The sequence below is a fragment of the Dermacentor albipictus genome, chromosome 3 (assembly GCF_038994185.2).
Source record: "Dermacentor albipictus isolate Rhodes 1998 colony chromosome 3, USDA_Dalb.pri_finalv2, whole genome shotgun sequence".
NCBI classification, from domain to species: domain Eukaryota; kingdom Metazoa; phylum Arthropoda; class Arachnida; order Ixodida; family Ixodidae; genus Dermacentor; species Dermacentor albipictus.
Genome location: NC_091823.1, coordinates 84,409,537 through 84,432,004, shown reverse-complemented (window position 1 = coordinate 84,432,004; position 22,468 = coordinate 84,409,537). Strand labels below are relative to the sequence as shown.

Here is a 22,468-nt window from a genome sequence, read left to right as displayed (position 1 = left end):
GAAACTGACTCCTATACTGGATCTTACACTCATTTATGACAGGGGTGGTCAAGTGAAGCTCCGTCATTCTAAAATGAGACAATAAAGTGAACTAAGCTACGCTGAAAGGAATGGACGGAAGACTTCTCGCTGCTTTCGTCGGCATTCTCCGTTGGATTTTCGGCAAGGCAGGTAGGTCACGGAGAACGTATCTAGCACGTAGGAATTCCAGTTAACTACCTCCGCGGTCGTCTATCTGTATACTATAGCAATCCACAGAAAACGCGGGGAATGCGAGACATGGAAATTCAAGGTGATGAGCAAAACGTGAAAAAGATAAAAGTTTCGACAAGTGGACTTTCTTCATCAAGGCGACATATGCTTACTGTATACAATAGAGCCTGTTAAGTTTTCATAACAAGCGAGCGACAGGTTGGGGGTCGAATGAACAAGGCTATAAGTCCCTCCAACATGGTTCCAGACGTGCACAATTGCATGTCAAGTTGAGACCATATACTGGGTAATATTTTTCTGCAGCGAAGCTTTTACTGTGATTAGAAGCGTTCGAAAACGGTATATGCGTGTTTTCCAGGTGCTTTGGAAGCAATAGATCGTTTAGCGAGCTTATATTTCTCGAGAATAGAAACCGAGGGGCTTTTTAGTGGGTGACATGTGGCAATGTTTTATGCGTGTGGGTTAATTAGGGGCGCAATGTAAGAAAATGGCTAAACTCGCGTATTCTGCCCATTTTTATGCATTATATGGAATACTTACAAAGTTTTCCCGCTGTTTTGGGAGAACCAAAATGACAGTAACTTTGTTTCTAGCATGATGGGCGTAATTTTATGAGGGATGTGCGTCGAAAGTTTGAACTGTGTTGGATAATTATGAGCATCGAAAATATTTACTGAGTGTTTATTTGTTCGCTACATTTACGTGTTAGACGAGGCGCATACTAGCTGTCGCCGTTGTCCTCGGTGAACTAATCGGGGTGCCTTGCTTACAGTTAGAATAGGGATGCATGTTGTGCGATTTACGATAAAAGTTGAAAGCTTAGGCCCGCTGTATAGTTTCTAGAAAATCACTTGTGCAAACGTTCCAGAACATTGCAAACGTATTTTAACAATCGCGTAAGAACCATTTTGCCCAATGTACTGAAAAGGAACTTAAGGTGCCATAAAGTTTGCATTTCGAAGGAACAGGGAAAATTTTATGAACGATGTACGGGCAAACCTTCAAGAGCGTCAGTTGGCGACGGGCATTGAAAAGATTGCGAAAGTGCTCGAAAGCGTCACATGGCCGTTATTCACAATGTCTACCACTATCCTAGAGGTAAACCGTGCGTGACAAGAAATTCACCTTCGGTGGAAATGAGGGACATATGTTAGGCGTGGTGTGGGGAGAAAGGTTAACCTTTGTGGCTTAATGATTGACTTGAGCAGGAAGAACGTGAAGGAACAGGAGGCGAGAAAAAGAATGGGCAACGGCGCTGACTAACAACTGATTCTTTCAAGCAGCGCGCACACGCACGCACGCACGCACACACACACACACCTATATATATATATATATATATATATATATATATATATATATATATATATATATATATATATATATATATATATATATATATATATATATATATATATATATATATATATATATATATATTGTAATGAAGCAGACGCGCCCCTGTGTATGTGCCGTCTGAAGAGGAAGACGAAGGGCCGTGCCGTGATCTCGAGCGACCCCGTGCTTCGGACAGCCCTTGCAGTGCCTTGTTTTGCCTAGCGTTCCACAACGTCGTGAACGAGAATAAACCTCATCGCATTTGGTGGAGGTTGCTGAGATCCTTCGCCTCGTCCTGGAGCTCCGCACTCGAACCCTGCCAACAAGATCGCCTTGCACTATGCCTGATCCCGCCACCTCGTTGCCCGCCCCACCGGCTGCCACTGTCATCTGCGCCGGCGTCCCTCGTCAGCGCGACCCACCCATTTTTAGTGGGACCGCCGAACACGACGTGGAAGACTGGCTCTCATCGTACGAACGTGTAAGTGCCCATAACCGATGGGATGACCAGTCTAAGCTGACCAACGTGCCGTTCTACCTCGCCGACGTAGCCAAACTTTGGTTCTTCAACCACGAATCAGACTTTACAAGCTGGTCCGCCTTTAAGACTCTGTTTGCAGAAGTGTTTGATCGCCCAGCTGTGCGTACGCTACGCGCTGAACAGCGTCTACGCCAGCGCGCACAACGGCCTGGAGAAACATTCCCCAGCTACATCGAGGATGTTCTCGATTTGTGCAAGCGGGTCAATCCCAGCATGTCAGAGGATGACAAGATCAAACACATCCTCAAGGGCATCGAGGACAGCGCATTCCAGATGTTGCTGGCCAAAGGCCCAACTAGCGTACCCGTCCTCATTAACCTCTGCCAGAGCTTTGACGAGCTGCGCCGCCAACGTTCCATCGCCCGCCAGAACATCCAGCACGCCGATTCCGTCTCCAGCATCGCGGTTTCTACCGAATTCACCAACTCGACCCTCTCGCAGCATATCAAAGATTTTATCCGTGAAGAGGTGGCCAGGCAGCTCTCGCTGCTGCCTCACAGTGACGCACCTACGGCAGCTTTGCCTCCACCGCTGCAGGAAGCCATCCGAAATCACATATCTGAAGCGCTTCCTTATATATATATATATATATATATATATATATATATATATATATATATATATATATATATATATATATATATATATATATATATATATATATATATATATATATATATATATATATATACGAGATACATAGTAGACTTTCCTGGTGTCTTCAGTGAACTAAACTAAACACATTGTTTATATGTGGTGGAAATAGATGGTAGGTTATGGGCGACGCATAGGTGATGTTTAAAGTGCATGGGATAATTGCGGTCTTTGAAGTAAATTGCTCATGCAAGCGCTCAAGGCTGTTAATAAGTCTTCTTTTAAGAACCGGGCCGAGTGTACCCTGTAGGTGGGAGAAATGCAACTGCCACCAGGATCAAATTTGGCGAAAATAGAGGGAATGGCATGGATGATCTGCATATAGAGTTAAATGTATGCGAGTGATTTACTGCCTTTGAAAATGGAATGTCCTAGTGTGTGTTTGAAAGCGTTATGTGGCCATTATACCCGCGACATTTCGCATTGCCTTGAGAGGAAAGCGAGAGCGAAGGTGAAAGCGAAGGTGAAGCGAGAGCTGTTATGGCAAATGTGCGGTGGATGTTTAAAGCTTCTGACTTAATTACGCGATTCACGAATAATTGCTGAATACTTGTTCTCTTTCCATATTCAGGCGAGCACTTAATGTGCTTGCCCGTTGATTTCGAAAAACTGAGAGTGCCGCCGACTTCATACTTGACGTAAATAGTAGCACGTTGTGTCTGGTGCGCGTTCAAGGTTTAATGTGTAAACATTGGTTAATTACAGTGTTACAGAAAAGTTATCCGCATTTTTCGCTGTCCAAGTGGGGTACATATCACGAGTAATATGCGGGCAACGTTTATATTGTGTGCGGTTTAATTACGGGCAATTGAACTCATTAATGCAGTTGTTCGAAAGAAACAGCTTCGCTGGAAATTGTAATGTGATTCGACAAGGACGCAGAATGCCTCTGTGGGTGTACCTCTGTTTAATTCACATTTGCTACTTCTTCTACTATGCGTCGTGTGCGTGTAGCAGAGTTACTGAGAAGTTAAAAAATTAAATTAAATTAGGGGGTTTTATGTTCCAAAACCACGATCTGATTATGAGACACGCAGTAGTGGGGGACGCCGGAAATTTGACCCACCTGAGGTTCTTTAACGTGCTCCTAAATCTAAGTACACGAGTGTTTTCACATTTCTCCCCCATCGAAATGCGGCCCCCTTGGCCGGGATTCAATCCCGCGACCTACTGCTTAGTTACTGAGAAGTGTTCAAGCGCAGGCTCGCGTGTACATTTGACATTCAGCAGTTCTACCTTAAGTTTGCGGAATTACTTCTGCAAGCCTCTTTCCACTCAATTTATAACATTGCTAATTAAGCCTTAATTACTGGTTCTAGTGCTCATGTTGCGATGAAAGCCTTGTAGCCACTTGTTCATTTGACGGCGGCCAGATATTCCTCCGACCATCGTTGGCATTAAAATCGTGCAGATACCACGTACTGTGAGAATCGGCTTAGGCGAAGCTCTGGCGGCCCCCCGAGGCGAAACGGCGCGCCTAGACGAAACACGCGTCGAGCACTTTGGCGGCGAATTGTACCGTAATCGGTAGCCCAGGCGGCGAGGAAACGTGACCCAGCCTGCCACCACGGACCACAGCACGTAAACAGTCAACCACAAAGCTTTCGCCTGAGTGAGCGTGCTATTTCTCTGAGGCCATAGATATACCCGCGCACACGACCACGGAAACCTTTAACGGTAGAATCTTTAATGTCGAGATTCTTGAACGACGAATCTTAACCATGGATATGCCATGGATACGTCCTTGTACGACACATTTCCGTACAAAGACGCATTTAACTACGAGTGATGCCATAACATGGGCCTAGCTGTACGAGCAGCAGCTTTGCGATACGTATGAACTGCATGCGAATAGTGCGGGTGCTGGATACGTTACTTACCTATTCTATCCGTACAGGACCACTTGACCATTTGTCAGAAAACTGCGATCAGTTATATAGGACAGAAAGAATTCATACCAAGCAAAAATTGCGGCGATTCTGAGAGGAAGCCCCGCTCCTAAGACAAAATATCGATTTTCAAAACGTGAAAGGACTTCGATTAATCCATTGTAATACGGGGCACGTTGCGATGATCGCTTCTCAGAACGGCTCGACCGGTCATGCAAAGGCAGACGCCGCTGCCGAACGGGCTCCAAGCGAGTCTCGTTCGACACTTTGACGGATAACTGTGCTTGTGGTGTAGTGGTTATCACATCCGCCTACCAGGCGGAAGGGCCCAGGTTCGATCCCTGGCAGGCACAATGCGCGCGTATTTTTTGTGTTCCATAAGGATTTCTTCTATTAAGTCTCGTTCGACACTTTGACGGACAGCTGTGCTTGTGGTGTAGTGGTTATCAGATCCGCCTAACACGCGGAAGGTCCCAGGTTCGATCCCTGGCAGGCACAATGCGGGTTTCTTTCTTTTGTGTGTTCCTTAAGGATTTCTTCTATTAAGTCTCGTTCGACACTTTCATGCACAGCTGTGCTTGTGGTGTAGTGGTTATCACATCCGCCTAACACGCGGAAGGTCCCAGGTTCGATCCCTGGCAGGCACAATGCGGGTTTCTTTCTTTTGTGTGTTCCATAAGGATTTCTTCTATTAAGTCTCGTTCGACACTTTCACGCACAGCTGTGCTTGTGGTGTAGTCATTCTGCTTCCGACAGCCGAGCTGATCGGATCGTTGAATCATGGCCTCAAGCGGGGCGGCGACAGCGGTCACTTTGGGCCGCGGAAACAGGTTCAGCAACGACGACGAAAGGGACTAGCAGTTTATTTTGCCCCAACTGCCAAAAGGACGAATTGTTCTCAACACCGTCTTTTTACACGGTGATGTAAGAGCGAGGCCGTACAAGGTCGAGGATTTTCGGGATGCGCTTACGCCCACAAGCCTGCTGCCGGAAGTTGTGTGCCTCGGGGCCTACCAGGTCAATCACGTCTGGGCCGTGACCCTCAGTGACGCAGCTGCAACAAAACGCCTGTTGGCCCTGAAAGAGCTTCAGGTGAAAGGGCGTCGATGTGTCATCGTCGACCCGCAGGACCAGCAGGTGAAACTCCCGCTTCACTGGCTGCTGTACGGCGTTTCCGACGAGGACGTCCGGGCGGCATTCACAACCTTCGGCAAGGTAGAAGAGGTGAGCAGGGAGCGTTGGCGCGTCCAAGGCATGGGAGACAAGACCTCGACCACCCGGACCGTGCTACTGAAGCTGAGAAGCGGCATTAAAGTGGAAGACCTGCCTCACCAGGTCCGCGTCGGCGGAGAGCTGGCATTGGTGGTCGTACCTGGGCGGCCCATGCAGTGCCTGCGCTGCCAAGGGACAGGACACGTACGCCGTGATTGCAAAGTCCCCCGCTGTTCGAGATGCAGACGGTTCGGCCACGTCGACGCTGATTGCGTTAAATCTTACGCGGCCGTGACAGGACCAGCAGCGAGTGATGTTGCTGCAGAGCACGTCATGGACGCAGTCGAGACAGAAGAAGCTGCTAAGGGAGCCGGTGTGCAAGTGCCTTCATTGACGACAAATGCCACGACGGTACCGGAGGTCGCTCAAGCCAAGGTAGTCGAGGGTGCTGAGCAGGTGACTGGGCCTGCACGTGTCGAGAGGGACGAAGACCCTGTGAAGGCAAGTGCTAATGAAGGCGAACGCGAGGAGACTGAATCAGCGATGCAACAGGGCGAGGATGCAAACGACGGGGACCGGGCGGCTAGTCTCGGTGCCACCTCCAAGCGCCCCCGTGACGAGGGCGGAGACAAGGACAGCGCGGCATCCAGCACAAGTGACGGGCCACCAGCGAAGACGCCTCTTGGGAGGCGGTCGGTCTTCAAGCCGAAGCCAAATGTTCCGCCCGAGAGAAAGCCTGGTGACAAAGCACAGCAAAAGAATAACGCCGGGAAGACGGGCGGTCCCGGAGGCGGCTAGCCGAGGGCTGGTCGTGAGAGGTAAGCGCCATGCTCCGGGTCTATCTCATACTTTAGTTCATAATGGCTCCTAATCCGTCGCTCACTATTGCCACACTAAACGTGAGAGGGTTGGCGGCCAAGCGTAGGCAAAGCCAAGTCCTACGGTTGGCCACTGACCAAGACCTAGACGTTCTAGCTGTCCAGGAGACAAAGGTTGACGGAGAGGAGGAGACCGGGAGCATGGTGCGGCGTTTCACGACTAGATATTATGCGGTCGTGAGCCATGCGGTAGGGACGTCCGCCGGTTGTGTACTGTTTGTCAAGAAGTTGCCTGGCCTTGTTGTTAAAAATGTATTTTCATGTCAAACCGGAAGGATCGTTTTTTGTGATTTTGTTTTTCGTGAATTAGAATTCAGAGTCATGTGCATATATGCACCGAATGCTGTGGAAGAACGTGCTTCTTTTTTCGCGAACCTTTTTCAGTATATTAGCACTGATAAGTGCATGGTTTTGTTGGGGGATTTCAATTGCGTTTTGAGGGCTCGGGATAGAGTCAATAATGCTGGTATTCGCGATAAAAGCAGTAGTGTGTTGACTAAGCTAATTAGTGATAATGAACTGGACGATGTCTGTGAGTGCCTGGAGGGGGAGCGGGAAGTCATGTACACACGATTCCAAGGTAGTAGTCATGCGCGGTTAGACCGCATATACGTATCGCAAGACATAATTCCAAAGTGCCATAGTTATTCGGTGGCACCAGTATCGTTTTCAGATCACTGCATTGTGAAATGTCATATAGGCACGGAGCGGAAGAAACAAGATTTTAATTGGGAACTATGGAAAATGAATGCCTTACTACTAAAAGACGAGCCATTTGTAGAGGCAGTACGTGAGGCAGTCAGGAAAGTAAGTGAAGAAAACAGTGAAACAATAGCAGAGAAATGGGAATACTTCAAACAAAACGTAAAAATGATAGCTTTAGAAAGATCGAGCTGCTTACGATTTGAGAAGGAAATGAAAGAAAGGGGCTTACGAAAGACACTTAAGCAGCTGATAGCGCTGGAATGCGAAGAGCCTGGGACGTATAAGCAAGATGTAGGAGCCATTAAAGAAAAAATCGAGCAGCTTGACAAGGAACGGTATCAAGGTGCGATTGTGCGAGCAAGAGCAAATGCATTAGTAGCTGGAGAGACGCCCACTAAACGGGCGCTGGGACTCGAAAAAGCGCAAGCTCGACGAAATCATATCGACAGAATTTTATGGAACGGCACAGTTGCCGACGATAGCAAGAGCATAGGCCAAGCGTTTCGAGAGTATTATCAGTCACTCTTTGGGTTTCAAGAAGTGAATATAGACGAATTCAGAAGGGCCTTTCTATCTCGCATGCCGCGATTGAGTGACGATACAAAACAACGATTGGAATGGAAAATAACAGAACGTGAAGTTGAAAAAGCGATTGATGATTTGAACCAAGGCAAATCACCTGGACCGGACGGTCTGGGCGCGTGTTTATATAAAGCTTTTAAGAAAGAACTGTCGCCGTTACTAACAGAGCTATTTAATGATGCGTATGATAACAAAACTTTGCCGCCTTCTTTTGGAAAAGCTCATACCATACTCATCCCTAAGAGTGACCAAGTGGAGAAACTTAGGCTAGTAACATCTTACAGGCCAATATCTTTAACCAATGTTGATTATAAGGTTTTTATGAAAGTTTTGGCTGCCAGACTTCAAAGCGTCATAAATGACATAGTGGCAGATCACCAAACGTGTGGTATTAAGGGAAGGTCCATTTTTTCGAATATTCACACGATGCGGTGCGTGCTGGAGTGCTGTGACGCCACCTCGGGTGGAGTCGCGGTGCTCCAGCTGGACCTCGAGAAAGCGTTTGATTGTGTCTCTCATGATATTTTGTTTGCCATTTTGGATTACGTTAATGTTGGTTCCATCATCACTGAGGGAGTGGCGTTGGCGCACCAGAACTGCACAACACGCTTAATTGTGAATAAATCATTGGGGGCCCCCATTAACGTCATGCGTTCTGTGCGTCAGGGCTGCCCTCTCAGTCCTCTTTTGTTTGACATTTACATAGAAACTATGTGTTTGGCAATAACTGAGAATGAGCAAATACGCGGGTATAGCTTGGCAGCCACACAAATCAAGCTCTTGGCATATGCAGATGACATCGCGGTGTGTTGTACAAGCAAAGAAAGTGTGACGGAAACAATAAGGGTAGTGAAAAATTTTTGTGATGTGACGGGCAGTAGAGTGAACTGGGGAAAGTCCCTCGGTTTGTGGCACGGAGAGTGGTCTTCGGCCCCGGACCTTTTTGCAAATGTTAGCTGGATAAAAACCCCGACCAAGTACTTAGGTGTCCCCATGGGCAGTTACAAAAATAGCGATGAATACTGGACGAACCAAGCAAAAGAAACAAGAGAAAAAGCAGACAGGTGGAAAGGCATCAACCTGTCGATTTTCGCAAAAGCAACTGTGTGTAACATGTTTTTTATAACGAAGTTGTGGTACGTCATGCAAACGTTGTACTGTTCGAGGGTAAACGTGCAAAGGTTGCACAGAGTGTTCGCGGTTTTTATCTGGGGCTCTACCTGGGAAAGGAGTAGCCGAACCAATCTGTTCCGGCACGTGAAGAAAGGGGGGCTGGGTTTGGCGCATCTTTTTGTACGCCAGCTTGTGAACAGGTTTTTGTTTTTTCGGGATGTGCGTGATCCGTTTCTGCGCACTGTATGCCAACTCAGGTTGAGAGGCGCTTTGCCGGCACTTATTGTTAGTACAGATAGTATGCCCGGAACGCTTCGTGGCTATATTAAAGAAGTTGCAGATAGTGTGCGCTTTCTTTCTGTGCGTTTTTCTTTTGAGTATTTATGTAACGTAAAAAAGAAAACATTGTATAAAGATATTTGCGATATTGTATTTCCAGTGCCATTGTACAGAGCGCTATACAGTGGAAGATCAGGACTGGATGTCCTTAAGCGAGTGAAAAATATGGAGGTGCCATCTGGGGTAAAGACATTCTTTTTTAAATTACACACAGGAACACTCTCAGTGAAGACATTCATGGAAGAACGTGGCTTTCTTGTACCCTGGGGCTCGCACTGCTTGATTTGCAAGCAACCAGAAACAATAGACCATGTCTTTTTGCATTGCTGGGCCGGAGTGTTCTTCTGGGATGTCCTACAAAGAACAATGAAGAAGGAGTTACCGTTAAATCCGCATGGCATCAGGTACTTAGCGGTAACGAATGACGACGGGGTTCCCTTCGACCTCATAATGCTCAAGGGCCTCCATAGTTTATGGCGTGCAAGGATGTCTGGGTATTACTGCGACCCGGACGCTAGGCCTGCGCGTACGTATTTCCGCGAAAGCATGTCTCGTTTCATTGAAATAAAGAAAATACAAGAATGTGTACCCGAATGGCTGTCTAGGATAGAACCTCTGACAGCATTGAAAGAATTTTAATTCGACAACGCCAGTCCTTATAGGACTGATGGCATGTATATCCTTTCAAAATGTTTTGTATTTGTTAATTGTGTATTGTAATTGTGTTTTGTATTATGTGCTTTGTACAATGTCGAAGACCGGCAATAAATAAAAAAAAAGTGCTTGTGGTGTAGTGGTTATCACATCCGCCTAACACGCGGAAGGTCCCAGGTTCGATCCCTGGCAGGCACAATGCGGGTTTCTTTCTTTTGTGTGTTCCTTAAGGATTTCTTCTATTAAGTCTCGTTCGACACTTTCACGCACAGCTGTGCTTGTGCTTGTGATGAAGATGGCTGAAATACCGTCTCTTAGTATTGCCACACTAAATGTGCGAGGGTTGGCGGCTAGTCGTAGGCAATGTCAGGTCCTACGGTTGGTAACGGACCATGACATAGACGTACTAGCCGTCCAGGAAACCAAGGTTGACGGAGAGGAGGAGACCGGGAGCATGGTGCGACGATTCACGACTAGGTATTTTGTGGTGGTCAGTCATGCGGTAGGCACCTCCGGGGGGTGCATTCTTTTGGTGAAGAAGCTGCCGGGTTTACTTATTCAAAGTGTGTTGTCCTGTCTGGCTGGAAGGATTGTTTTATGTGACTTTACGATCTCTGACTTTGAGTTTCGCGTCATATGCGTTTATGCGCCGAATTCTGTAGACGAGCGTGTCCTCTTTTTTTCGAACCTTTCACAATATGTTTGCTGTAATAAGCGCGTTGTGTTATTAGGGGACTTCAATTGTGTGTTGAGTGCTAGAGACCGAGCCAACAATGCCGGTGTGCGTGATAGAAGTAGTGACGTTTTGTCAAAATTAGTTGATGAAAATGAACTTGATGATGTTTTTCAATGTCTGGAAGGGGGGCGTCAAGTGACATTTACGCGTTTTCAAGGCAGTAGTCATGCGCGACTGGATCGCATGTACATTTCGTTGGACATGATTCCAAGATGCCACGGTTATGGCGTTGTACCCGTGTCATTTTCGGATCACTGCCTGGTAAAATGTAACATAGGTATAAGGAAAAGGGAACATGCTTTTAATTGGTATCTATGGAAACTCAATGACTTGTTATTAAATGATGCATCTTTTGTAAAGGCAGTACGGGATGCGGTTAATGAAACACGCGAAGATGCGGCTGATACAATAGCAGAAAAGTGGGAATGTCTTAAACAAAAAGTTAAAATGAAAGCCTTAGAAAGGTCAAGCTGCCTCAAATTTGAAAGGGAATCTAAAGAAAAGGGTTTGCGAACACTACTTCAGCAGCTGATAACGCTTGAGTGCAAAGAGCCTGGTCTGTACAAAGACGATGTGCGGAGCGTCAAGGAAAAGCTTGAACTGTTTGACAAGGAACGCTATCAAGGTGCCATAGTGCGAGCACGAGCAGATGCACTAGCGGCAGGGGAGACGCCCACTAAAAGGGCGCTCGGTTTAGAGAAGGCACACGGACGACGAAACCATGTCGATCACCTTTTAATGAATGGAGCTGTTGTTGACGACAACGAGAGCATAGCAGACGCCTTCTTCCAGTACTATCAGTCGCTCTTTGCATTTCAGGAAGCGAATTTAGAGGGTTTCAAAGCAGACTTTCTGCACCGCATGCCGCGTTTGAGTGATGAAGCTAAGGAACGATTAGAAGGGAAAATAACGGAGAGGGAAGTCGAAAAGGCAATCGACGGCTTAAACTTGGGCAAGTCACCGGGACCAGATGGACTCAGCGCCGCCCTATATAAGACATTGAAAAGAGAACTGGCCCCTTTATTAGTAGAAGTATTTAATGAAGCATACGAGCAGAAATCATTGCCACCTTCTTTTGGGAAAGCGCACACTATTCTAATTCCGAAGAACTATAAATTGGATAAACTGAGATTCGTATCATCCTATAGGCCCATATCACTAACAAATGTGGATTACAAGATATTTATGAAGATTTTAGCGACCAGACTTCAAAGCGTCATAAAGGAAATCGTTGCAGACCATCAGACTTGTGGAATCAAAGGGCGAACAATTTTTTCTAACATCCATAAAATGCGGTGTGTGCTTGAATGCTGTGACGTCACCGGTGGCGGCGTTGCAGTTCTTCAGCTTGATCTTGAGAAAGCGTTCGATTGCGTCGCTCACGTTATTTTGTTCTCCATATTGGATCATGTTAATGTAGGTACCATCATCACTGAGGGTGTGGCCTTGGCGTACCAGAACTGCACTACAAGGTTAATTGTTAATAAGTCTCTGGGGGCCCCCATTAAAATCATGCGGTCAGTGCGCCAAGGCTGTCCCCTCAGTCCTCTGTTATTTGCTATATACATAGAAGCAATGTGTGTGGCCATTACCGCAAATAACAATATACGTGGTTTTAGATTAGCAGAATCCTAAGTGAAGCTGCTAGCGTATGCCGATGACGTTGCAGTGTGTTGCACAGACGAACCAAGTGTGACTGAAACAATTGCTGTAGTTAAACATTTCTGTGACGTCACGGGCAGCGAAGTCAATTGGGGCAAATCCCTCGGGCTGTGGCACGGGGAGTGGTTTTCGGCACCGGAATACTTCGCCAATGTCAACTGGGTGAAAACTCCGACGAAGTATCTGGGTGTTCCCCTCGACAGGTACAAAAGCAGCGATGAGTACTGGAGGAACCGAACTAATGAAACGAAAGAAAAAGCGGACAGATGGACAAGCACTAACCAGTCTATTTTTTCAAGGGCAACAATTTGTAATATGTTTTTTATAGCGAAGTTATATTATGTTATGCAAGTGTTGCATTGTTCCAGGGCAAATGTGCAAAGGCTGCACAGAGTTTTTGCGGTCTTCATCTGGGGATCAGCATGGGAGAGGGCTAGCCGAACCAATTTGTTTAGAAGAGTGAAGGACGGGGGTGTTGGCCTGGCACATCTTTTTGTTCGTCAACTTGTCAACCGCTTTTTGTTTTTTCGAGATGTGCGCGATCCTTTTCTGCGCACCGTATGCCAACTCAGGTTGAGCGACGCGTTGCCGGCGTATGTTAGTACGGCAAGCATGACCGGAAAACTTCGAGGTTATCTTAAGGAAGTGGTCGACAGCGTGCGTTTCCTGTCAGTTCGTTTTTCAAATGATTTTCTGTTTGAAGTGAAAAGGAAAAAACTGTATAATGATGTGTGCGACATTGTGTTTCCAGTGCCCTTATACAGAGCCATATACAGTGGAGGGCCAGGACAAGACGTCCTTAAACGGGTGAAACGCATGCAGGTGCCACCAGGGGTTAAAACCTTCTTTTTTAAGCTCCACACTGGAACACTTTCCGTGAAGACATTTATGGAAGAACGAGGCTGTCTTGTGCCGTGGGGATCACACTGCTTGATCTGCAAGAAGCCCGAAACCATCGATCACGTGTTCTTGCACTGCTGGGCGGCTGTGTTCTTCTGGGACGTCTTGAAGCGAACACTGAAGAAAGAATTACCTGTAGACCCCCAAGGTATACGGTATCTGCCAATTAAGGATGAAGAGGGAGTTCCATACGACTTTATTATGGTGAATGCACTCCACTGTATATGGCGGGCTCGAATGGCTGGGTACCATTGCGATGCCGACGTCCGCCCGGTTCACATATATTTTAGAGAATGTATGTCGCGGTACGTTGATATACAGAAATTGCAAGAATGCCCACCGGATTGGCTGTCGAGGCTTGAAGCTCTCACAGCCATGAAGGAATTTTAATTCGACAACGCCGGTCCCATACGGACAGTCGGCATTATCGCTATTTTTTTTCTCTTTTTTTTTTCTTCCCCGCAAGCTTGTATTGCTGACATGTGTGTAGTATTTGTATGTTGAGTATTGTGTCGAAAACCGGCATTAAATAAATAAAAAAAAGTGCTTGTGGTGTAGTGGTTATCACATCCGCCTAACACGCGGAAGGTCCCAGGTTCGATCCCTGGCAGGCACAATGCGGGTTTCTTTCTTTTGTGTGTTCCTTAAGGATTTCTTCTATTAAGTCTCGTTCGACACTTTCACGCACAGCTGTGCTTGTGGTGTAGTGGTTATCACATCCGCCTAACACGCGGAAGGTCCCAGGTTCGATCCCTAGCAGGCACAATGCGGGTTTCTTTCTTTTGTGTGTTCCTTAAGGGTTTCTTCTATTAAGTCTCGTTCGACACTTTGACGGACAGCTGTGCTTGTGGTGTAGTGGTGGATTCTGCTTCCGGCCACCGAGCGTGACGGACGCATGATGACGGGCTCCGTTGGAGCGGCTTCAGCGGCCTTTTCTGGCCGCGGTAACAGGGCTATGGAAATGGAAGACGACTACCAGGTTGTTCTGCCAAGTCTCCCAACCGGGCGTTTAGTTTTAAATACTGTTTTTTTGCACGCGGATATCAGGGCCCGCCCGTACCGGGTGGAAGATTTTCGAGACGCGTTGGCTAGGCAATCGCTTCTCTCGGATGTTATCGCCCTGGGGGCGTATCGGATGAGCCATGTCTGGGCCATCACGCTGAAGGATGCGGATGCCGTTAAGAAGATTGCCGGCCTCGGTGAGCTGCGAGTCAAAGAACGCCGCTGCATGGTTATTGACCCGGCGAACCAGGACGTACGTCTCAAGCTCCATTGGCTGCTTCACACCGTGCCGGACGAGGACGTGCGTGTCGCGCTCGCACCGTACGGAAAGGTCTCCGAGGTGGTCCGAGAGCGCTGGCGTGTGCACGGCGTGTCAGAGAAAGGCTCAACGAGCAGGATGGTCACGCTGAAATTGAAAGCTGGCGTTAAACTGGACGACTTGCCGCACCAGCTTAACGTTGGGGGTGAGTTGGCACTGGTCGTTGTGCCTGGAAGGCCTCCGTTATGTCTTCGCTGCCGAGGTACGGGACACATTCGACGGGAGTGTAAGGTGCCGCGATGCGGAGCCTGTCGACGTTTCGGTCACGAAGACGGTGAGTGCCCCCGTACTTATGCAAGCATCGCCGGCCCTGGAACCAGTGAAGATGCCTCGGAGCATTTGATGGACGAGGCGGACGCAGAAGAGGCAGCGAGGACAACTGGGAAAACGGAGACGAAAGTAGGGCCTTCGTTTACGCCTCTGGTTAAGCAGAAGATAACGACAACGTTGACGTCTCCAGCAGTGGTGGCATCTCAGCGAGCGCAGCGTGACCCCGAAAGCGACAGCGGTCACAGTGCGGTGGCCGATACGAAAGCTTCGCTGAAAACCCCGGACCACGTGGAGCCTCGCATTGCCGACGCCATGGACGCCGACGATGAAGCGGCTGCCCTAACCGCTGGAAAACGGTCCCGCGAAGAGAGCGCCGGTGAGAACCTGCAGCCCGGTGGTAGTAGCAGTGGGGAGCCGCCTCCAAAAACGACAGGAAGTCGACGTTCGTCGTTGAAGCCGCGTCCAAACCTTTTGGCCGAGTCACGGCAGGCAGGTAAACTGCCTCCGTAATTTTTTTTCCCGTGTTCTGTGAAATGTCAGCGTCGGTTGTGTATCAACCGACACGGTGTTTTTGGCTGACTTTTCGAGTTTTCGCGCATGCAAAGTGGAGGATGCGACGAGGAGGTGCCTCAGACCACTTCGAGACAAGCACCAGTCAACCCTTTGGGTGGCCAGACAGACCCCCAGTACATCATTGCGGAACACCAGTCGGGAAAATCACATGGTCGACAGAGGTAGGCACCATGCGGAGCGCGCCCCTTTTTATTACGTAAACGTATGGTAGTTGAGCTAAGAACCCCATTGCGTGTAGCAACTTTGAATGTTAGAGGGCTGGGAGCACGAAGGCGGCAATGCTGTGTGCTGTGGCTGTGAAATGCTGTGTGCTGTGAAAGCTGTGTGCTTCGCGGCAATGTCAGCTTAATCGCCTGCTTATTGATAATGACCTTGACCTAATAGCTGTGCAAGAATCAAAGATAGAGTCACAAGAACATACTGACCGCATGGTGCCCCCTTTCCGCGCCAACTTTGAAGTGTGTGTGTGTCACTCCGTTGGGACATCGGGTGGATGCCTTATCTTCATTCGCAACACATTAGGTATAAGTGTGGAGTCTGCATTTGCATGTGAAAGTGGCCGCCTCTTGGCTGTTGATTTTTCTTTTTCAAACCTACACTGGCGCGTTGTATGTGTTTATGCCCCCAATGTTGAAAGTGAACGTAAATGTTTTTTTTATTCCATTGAGCCGTACTTGAATTGTGACAAGGTGTTGCTTGTATTGGGCGACTTCAACTGTGTGTGTGCTGCTACTGACCGAGTGAAGTGTAGACCAGTGAGGGACAAGAGCGCGGAACTGTTGACTCAATTTGTGCACGATTATTTATTGGAGGACGTTGGAAGTGTGTTTTCGGCTGGAACACGGCCTGATTACACACACTTTCAACGCGACAGTCACGCAAGATTAGATAGACTGTATGTTTCTGCTGATCTCGTGCCACTATGCACAGCCTATGATGTAAAACCTGTGTCGTTTAGTGATCATTGCCTTGTAAGCGCGACTTTTGGAACGAAGGGAAGGAAATCACGCTTTAATTGGTACCTTTGGAAACTAAATGAGAAAATTTTAGAGGATGAAGGATTTGTCAAGGAAATTAAAAGTGATCTGGATGGGGTACTAGCTGAGCAAGTGGGCTGCTTTGCCGTTGAATGGGAAAGTTTCAAAGAACGAGTGAAGCTTAAAGCTATAGGAAAAAGTAGCGCCATTCGGTATAAACAGAAAGGAAAAGAAAGGGAACTTCGCGAACAACTTGAGTGCTTGGTTAGGATGGAAACCAATAAGCCAGGAAATTTTAGTAAAGAAATAAAAGACGTGAATTGTCAGATCGAAACAATTGACACTGACAGGTATAGAGCAGCAATAATACGCTCAAGGAGCGATAACTTGTGGGCAGGCGAAACGCCTACAAAGCGGGCGCTATCAGATGAAAAGCGGTACGCTTGCCAGAAGGAAATCAGGCAAGTAAGATACGAGGGGCACATTACAAGCGACCCTAGTGAGATTCAGCGCGCTATTACGGAATACTTTGCTGAACTTTTCGGCAATAGGCGCGAACATGCGCAAGGGTTTGAAGGCGATTTCCTCCGACTAATGCCAACACTCGACAATGATGTAAAAGAGCGTCTTGAATTGCCTATTACTTTGGAAGAGATCGAGAAAGCAATAGATGATCTTCCGTCTGGAAAAGCGCCGGGGCCAGATGGGCTGAACGCTGCCTTCTATAAAACCTTTAAACATGATGTTTCTCAGTTCCTGTTACAAGTGATAACAGAAGCCTATGAACGCAAAAAAGTTCCACTGTCCTTTGGTATTTCACACATTGTACTTATTCCCAAGTCTGATGATGCGGAGAAACGAATGTTAGTGGGTTCCTACAGACCTATCAGCCTCACTAATGTCGACTACAAGGTGTACATGAAAGTACTAGCCAAACGACTTCAGAGTGTAATCGACAAATTAGTAGGGCCGCACCAAACCTGTGGAATCAGAGGACGTAGCATTGCTACAAATATACATGTGGCCAGAACCGTATTGGAATGTGTTGACGCGCTTGGAAGCCAGGTAGCTATGATACAGCTGGACTTGGCTAAAGCGTTCGACCGCGTTTCACACGACATTCTTTTCTCCATTCTAGAGCACGCTAACCTGGGTAGTGTAATAGTAGAAGGAGTAAAGATGGCGTACGCAAATTGTATGACACGCATTATAGTTAATGGTGACCTTACTGAGCGCCTCACAGTGCGTTCTTCGGTGAGGCAAGGTTGTCCGCTCTCTCCCCTCCTATTTGCAGCGTATCTAGAGCCTTTATGTCTGGCCATTATCAACAGTGACAATGTCACGGGTTTCAAGCTGCGATCTGCTGAGGTGAAACTTCTTGCGTATGCGGACGACATAGCGGTATTTTGCACGAACAGAGAAAGCATTTGTGAAGTTACAAACACTCTGGAAAGGTTTTGTAACCAGACTGGATGTCAAGTAAACTGGGAAAAAAGTTCTGGATTTTGGCACGGGGAATGGGATATTACACCGCAATTTTTCTCACGGCTGCAATGGTCTCCCATGCCAACGCGATACCTTGGTGTGCCCCTAGAATGTTATCGCGATCCCAGCCCACTTTGGAACGAAGAGATGTCAAGGGCGAGAGAGAAAGCGGGAGCATGGCAGGGAAGGAATCTGCCAATTTTCTCACGTGCCTTTGTCTGCAATGTTTTTCTAATTTCAAAAATATGGTACCTCATGAATGTGCTGTGTGCTTCGCGGACATCTATTCAAAAATTGCATCGTATATTTGCCGTCTTTCTTTGGAGTTCGACCTGGGAAAAAACGAGGAGAACAAACCTGTTCCTTTCAGTGAAGAGTGGAGGCCTTGGACTGGTTCATTTGTTTTTGCGTCAAGTGGTATCACGCTTTATTTTCTTTCGTGATCAAAATGACACCTTCTTAAGAACGGTTATACAGGTCCGATTGCAGAGGCTACTCCCAAGAAACATAGTGTCCTCTGGTGAGAACATGTGTGGTGCTGTAACCGGATTTTTGCGCGAGGTTGTGCTCTCTTGCAAGTTGTTAGAAGTGCGTTTTTCCCCAGACTATTTGTACAGTGTTCCCAAGAAAAAGCTGTACAAAGATCTTGTGGATATCATGCTGCCGGTGCCATTGTACCGGGCGCCTTATCGTGGAGGCCCAGGGCAGAATATTTTAAAGCGAGTGAAGAAGATGCCAGTTAGGCCAGGCGTGAAAACATTCTTTTTCAAGTTACACTCTAATACATTGCCTGTCAAAACGTGGCTTCAAGAAAAAGGAATCTTTGTCCCTTGGACAACGAACTGTCTTTTATGTAAGAGGCCAGAGACAGTCGAACATGTTTTTCTGGACTGCTGGGACGCGATATTCCACTGGGACGTCCTACAGAGAACTATAAAGAAAGAGTTACCACTATAGACCCTTATGGTATCAGGTTTTTACCGGTTGATCACGAAGATGTACCATATGATTTGTTCATGCTTCTTGGCCTCCACAGCTTGTGGAAAACACGAATGCAAGTAAGGCATGCAGATGTTAATACGCACAGTGCACGTGAAAACTTTATTGAAAGCGCTGCTTACCTTCGGGAATGCATCCGGGCACAGCATGACCAACCTCAGTGGGTAACACTCCTTGATGATTTAGTGAGTTTGAAGAAATTTTAATTTTGCTCGCTTCAGCTCAAGCGTAGCTGAAGTGCTTTATCGTTTGTGACTTATTGTTCCTCATGTAAACTTCGGAAATAAAGAAAAAAAAAAGCTTGTGGTGTAGTGGTTATCACATCCGCCTAACACGCGGAAGGTCCCAGGTTCGATCCCTGGCAGGCACAATGCGGGTTTCTTTCTTTTGTGTGTTCCTTAAGGATTTCTTCTATTAAGTCTCGTTCGACACCTTCACGGACAGCTGTGCTTGTGGTGTAGTGGTTATCACATCCGCCTAACACGCGGAAGGTCCCAGGTTCGATCCCTGGCAGGCACAATGCGCGCGTATTTTTTGTGTTCTATAAAGATTTCTTCTATTAAGTCTCGTTCGACACTTTGACGGACAGCTGTGCTTGTGGTGTAGTGGTTATCACATCCGCCTAACACGCGGAAGGTCCCAGGTTCGATCCCTGGCAGGCACAATGCGCCTGTATTTTTTGCGTTGCTTAAGGATTTCTTTTGTTAAGTCTCGTTCGGCACTTTCGCGGACGATCTAATAGACGTGGGAGCCTACACATCTTCTTGGGTCGGTTCACGCACTTTTAAGGCGTCTCCCATGCTTGACTTGATCGTATGTAGTTTCGACGAATCTATGGTCTCATATTCACAACTACGCCGTGAAGCCTGTATTTTTCACAGACCACTGTTTAGTAGCTGTTTCATGGGGTCCCCGAAAATTTCGCAAGTTTGCTCCAAACTGGGCAGTGTGGAAACTTAATACACAACTTTTGCGAGAGGAAAGTTTTGTAAACAAAGTGAAAGAATTATGGCTAGAAATAGCGCAATGTCAACAGCTTCCATTGTTTGCCCAATGGGAAATGTTCAAAAATAGAGTAAAAAATGAGGCGATTGCCATTTCATGTGAGCTGTCTCAAGGAAAAAAGCCGAAAACCTTGGTGATCTACTTCACAAGCTGCACGCTTTCGAAAGCCAGGAACCAGGGTTGTATAGCGATGAAATAAATGCAGTTCGCGCACAAATACAGAAATATGAGACGGAAGTGTACAAAGGAGCAATGGTGCGTTCACGCACAACTCGCTTCACAGAGGAGCAGCCCACAAAAAGGGCTCTCGGTGATGAAAAGCGATACGCGTTTTCCGAGCAAATATTGGAAATTGAGTCTGGTGGGTCTAAATACACAGAAACGTCCCAAATAATAAGCCTATTTGAAGCTCATTATAAAGATCTTTTCACTGCAGTTAAGCCTCAGAATGGATACGAAGAAAGCGCTGATCAGTTTATTTCGCTTATGCCACACTTAGAAGAACATGATCGACTCAGCGTTGATGGGCCAAGAACTCGAGAAGAAATTAATTTTGCCGTCGAAACGCTGCAGAAGAACAAGATGCCTGGTCCTGTTGGCCTTAGTGCTGAATTTTATACAAAATTTCAGGAATTCCTGGGTCCTTTTCTTGAGCAGCTTTTCGAGGAAGCCTATCAATATGGTGAGCTTCCCCCATCTTTCTATTAGGGCCACACAACCTTAATACCAAAGAGCACTGATGATGAAATAATAAAGAGGGTAAACGGATATAGGCCGATATCGTTATGTAACGTGTATTACTAAATATTTGCAAAAGTACTGACAAATAGATTGCAGACAGTCATTACTAAATTAGTAGGTGATCATCAAACATGCGGAATTCGAGGCCGCTCTATACAGACAAATGTTCATATCGCACGTTTAGTCCTTGAGTGCATAGATGATAGTACGGATCAAGTAGCTCTTCTCCAGATTGACCTCGCCAAAGCCTTTGACAAGGTTCAACACGAATTTTTGTTCCAATTACTGCGACATCTTCAGTTAAGGGATGTATTATACTATGGTATAACATTTTGTTATAAACATTGCATTTCAATGTTAATTGTGAACCGTACCCTCTCAGATATAATAAACGTACAGTCATTCGTTCGTCAGGTTTGTCCGCTTTCGCCTTTACTCTTCGCCATATACTTAGAACCGCTTTGCTTAAGCATGCTTTGCGACTCGATCATTAAAGGATACAGGTATGCCGATGAGGAAATTAACGTGCTAGCTTATGCAGATGACATTGCCTTCTTTTGCGTCGATAAGCCAAGCTTTGCCAGGGCAATAAACGCTACCCTCCGTTTCTGTGAGACTGCAGGAGCTACTGTAAATTTTGACAAAAGTAGAGGCTTTTGGCTAGGCATGTGAGCGCTCAATCCCTCTGTATTCGCGAATATTCATTGGAATCAGTCTCCGTTGCGATATCTTGGAGTACCTCTCGATAACTTCCGTAATAGTGGACCTCACTGAACGTCCACGATAACCACTATCCGTCGAAAGGTGACAACCTGGCACGGACGTGATCTCTCCATTTTTGGGAGAGCTAAGGCATGCAATACATTTCTCGCTTCTAAGCTTTTTTATGTTCTGCAGGTCTCGTGCTGCTCACATGTCCATGTCCAGTCATTTCATAGAATATTTGCGTGTTTTATTCGGCATTCATCATGGGAAGTCATGAGGAGGGACAACCTTTTTCTCCCGATTTAAAAGGGATGCTTGGGTCTTGTGCATTTGTTTGTTCGACAATTGTTCATGCGCTTATTTTACCTTAAAAATGTCCGTCATCCATTCCTTCTCGCAGTTAATCGAGCGCGTCTTTCGTCACACCTCCCTTTCCTTTTTGTCCCGACAAACTTTGCTCAAGAACTACCGTTATGGGGCTTCCTAAAGGAACTTAATTGTAAACACTGGACCCTATAACGTAAAACTATTCTAATATGATTCTATTCCAATCTCCAAGATGAAGAGCGCTTTTGGTATCTGTGCGCTTATCAAAGGACGCCACTACTTTTCTCCTTGTGCTATGTTTTCACTCTGATTTGCGTTCATTCTTTCGCACACTAACTGCGGATTAATTACTTGGGTTGATTGATATCTATGTTGCATCTCTTCAGCACAGTATCTACAAGATCAAGCAATACGAACCAAGCATCACCCACAGTTTACCCCGTTCTAATGCTCTCCCCATATTTGAGCCGCACAAAATTTTGTGTGAAATTATGTGTGTGTGTGTGTTACTTAAATAGAATTTAGCAACGATGTTTTATAAATTACTTGATTTCAAATGTCTTTTCAATACATTCAAAGTAGCGACCTTAGGAATCTCAATGCCACTTGTTTCGCTTCTAACTACATATATTTTTTGTTATAATCCGTT

General features: G+C 46.6%; 9 non-coding genes across 9 annotated transcripts; all 9 read left to right on the top strand.

The window, feature by feature from the left end:
* Positions 1-4,915: 4,915 nt before the first annotated feature.
* Positions 4,916-4,988, top strand: TRNAG-ACC (transfer RNA glycine (anticodon ACC)). The gene has a single exon. It is a non-coding gene; the product is annotated as a tRNA-Gly (tRNA).
* Positions 4,989-5,060: 72 nt separating this feature from the next.
* On the top strand, positions 5,061-5,133 carry TRNAV-AAC (transfer RNA valine (anticodon AAC)). Its single transcript has one exon. It is a non-coding gene; the product is annotated as a tRNA-Val (tRNA).
* Positions 5,134-5,209: 76 nt separating this feature from the next.
* TRNAV-AAC (transfer RNA valine (anticodon AAC)) lies at positions 5,210-5,282 on the top strand. The gene has a single exon. It is a non-coding gene; the product is annotated as a tRNA-Val (tRNA).
* Positions 5,283-10,243: 4,961 nt separating this feature from the next.
* Positions 10,244-10,316, top strand: TRNAV-AAC (transfer RNA valine (anticodon AAC)). Its single transcript has one exon. It is a non-coding gene; the product is annotated as a tRNA-Val (tRNA).
* Positions 10,317-13,959: 3,643 nt separating this feature from the next.
* Positions 13,960-14,032, top strand: TRNAV-AAC (transfer RNA valine (anticodon AAC)). The gene has a single exon. It is a non-coding gene; the product is annotated as a tRNA-Val (tRNA).
* Positions 14,033-14,108: 76 nt separating this feature from the next.
* On the top strand, positions 14,109-14,181 carry TRNAV-AAC (transfer RNA valine (anticodon AAC)). Its single transcript has one exon. It is a non-coding gene; the product is annotated as a tRNA-Val (tRNA).
* A 5,157-nt stretch (positions 14,182-19,338) lies between these two features.
* On the top strand, positions 19,339-19,411 carry TRNAV-AAC (transfer RNA valine (anticodon AAC)). The gene has a single exon. It is a non-coding gene; the product is annotated as a tRNA-Val (tRNA).
* A 76-nt stretch (positions 19,412-19,487) lies between these two features.
* Positions 19,488-19,560, top strand: TRNAV-AAC (transfer RNA valine (anticodon AAC)). The gene has a single exon. It is a non-coding gene; the product is annotated as a tRNA-Val (tRNA).
* Positions 19,561-19,632: 72 nt separating this feature from the next.
* On the top strand, positions 19,633-19,705 carry TRNAV-AAC (transfer RNA valine (anticodon AAC)). The gene has a single exon. It is a non-coding gene; the product is annotated as a tRNA-Val (tRNA).
* The last annotated feature ends 2,763 nt before the right edge of the window (positions 19,706-22,468 follow it).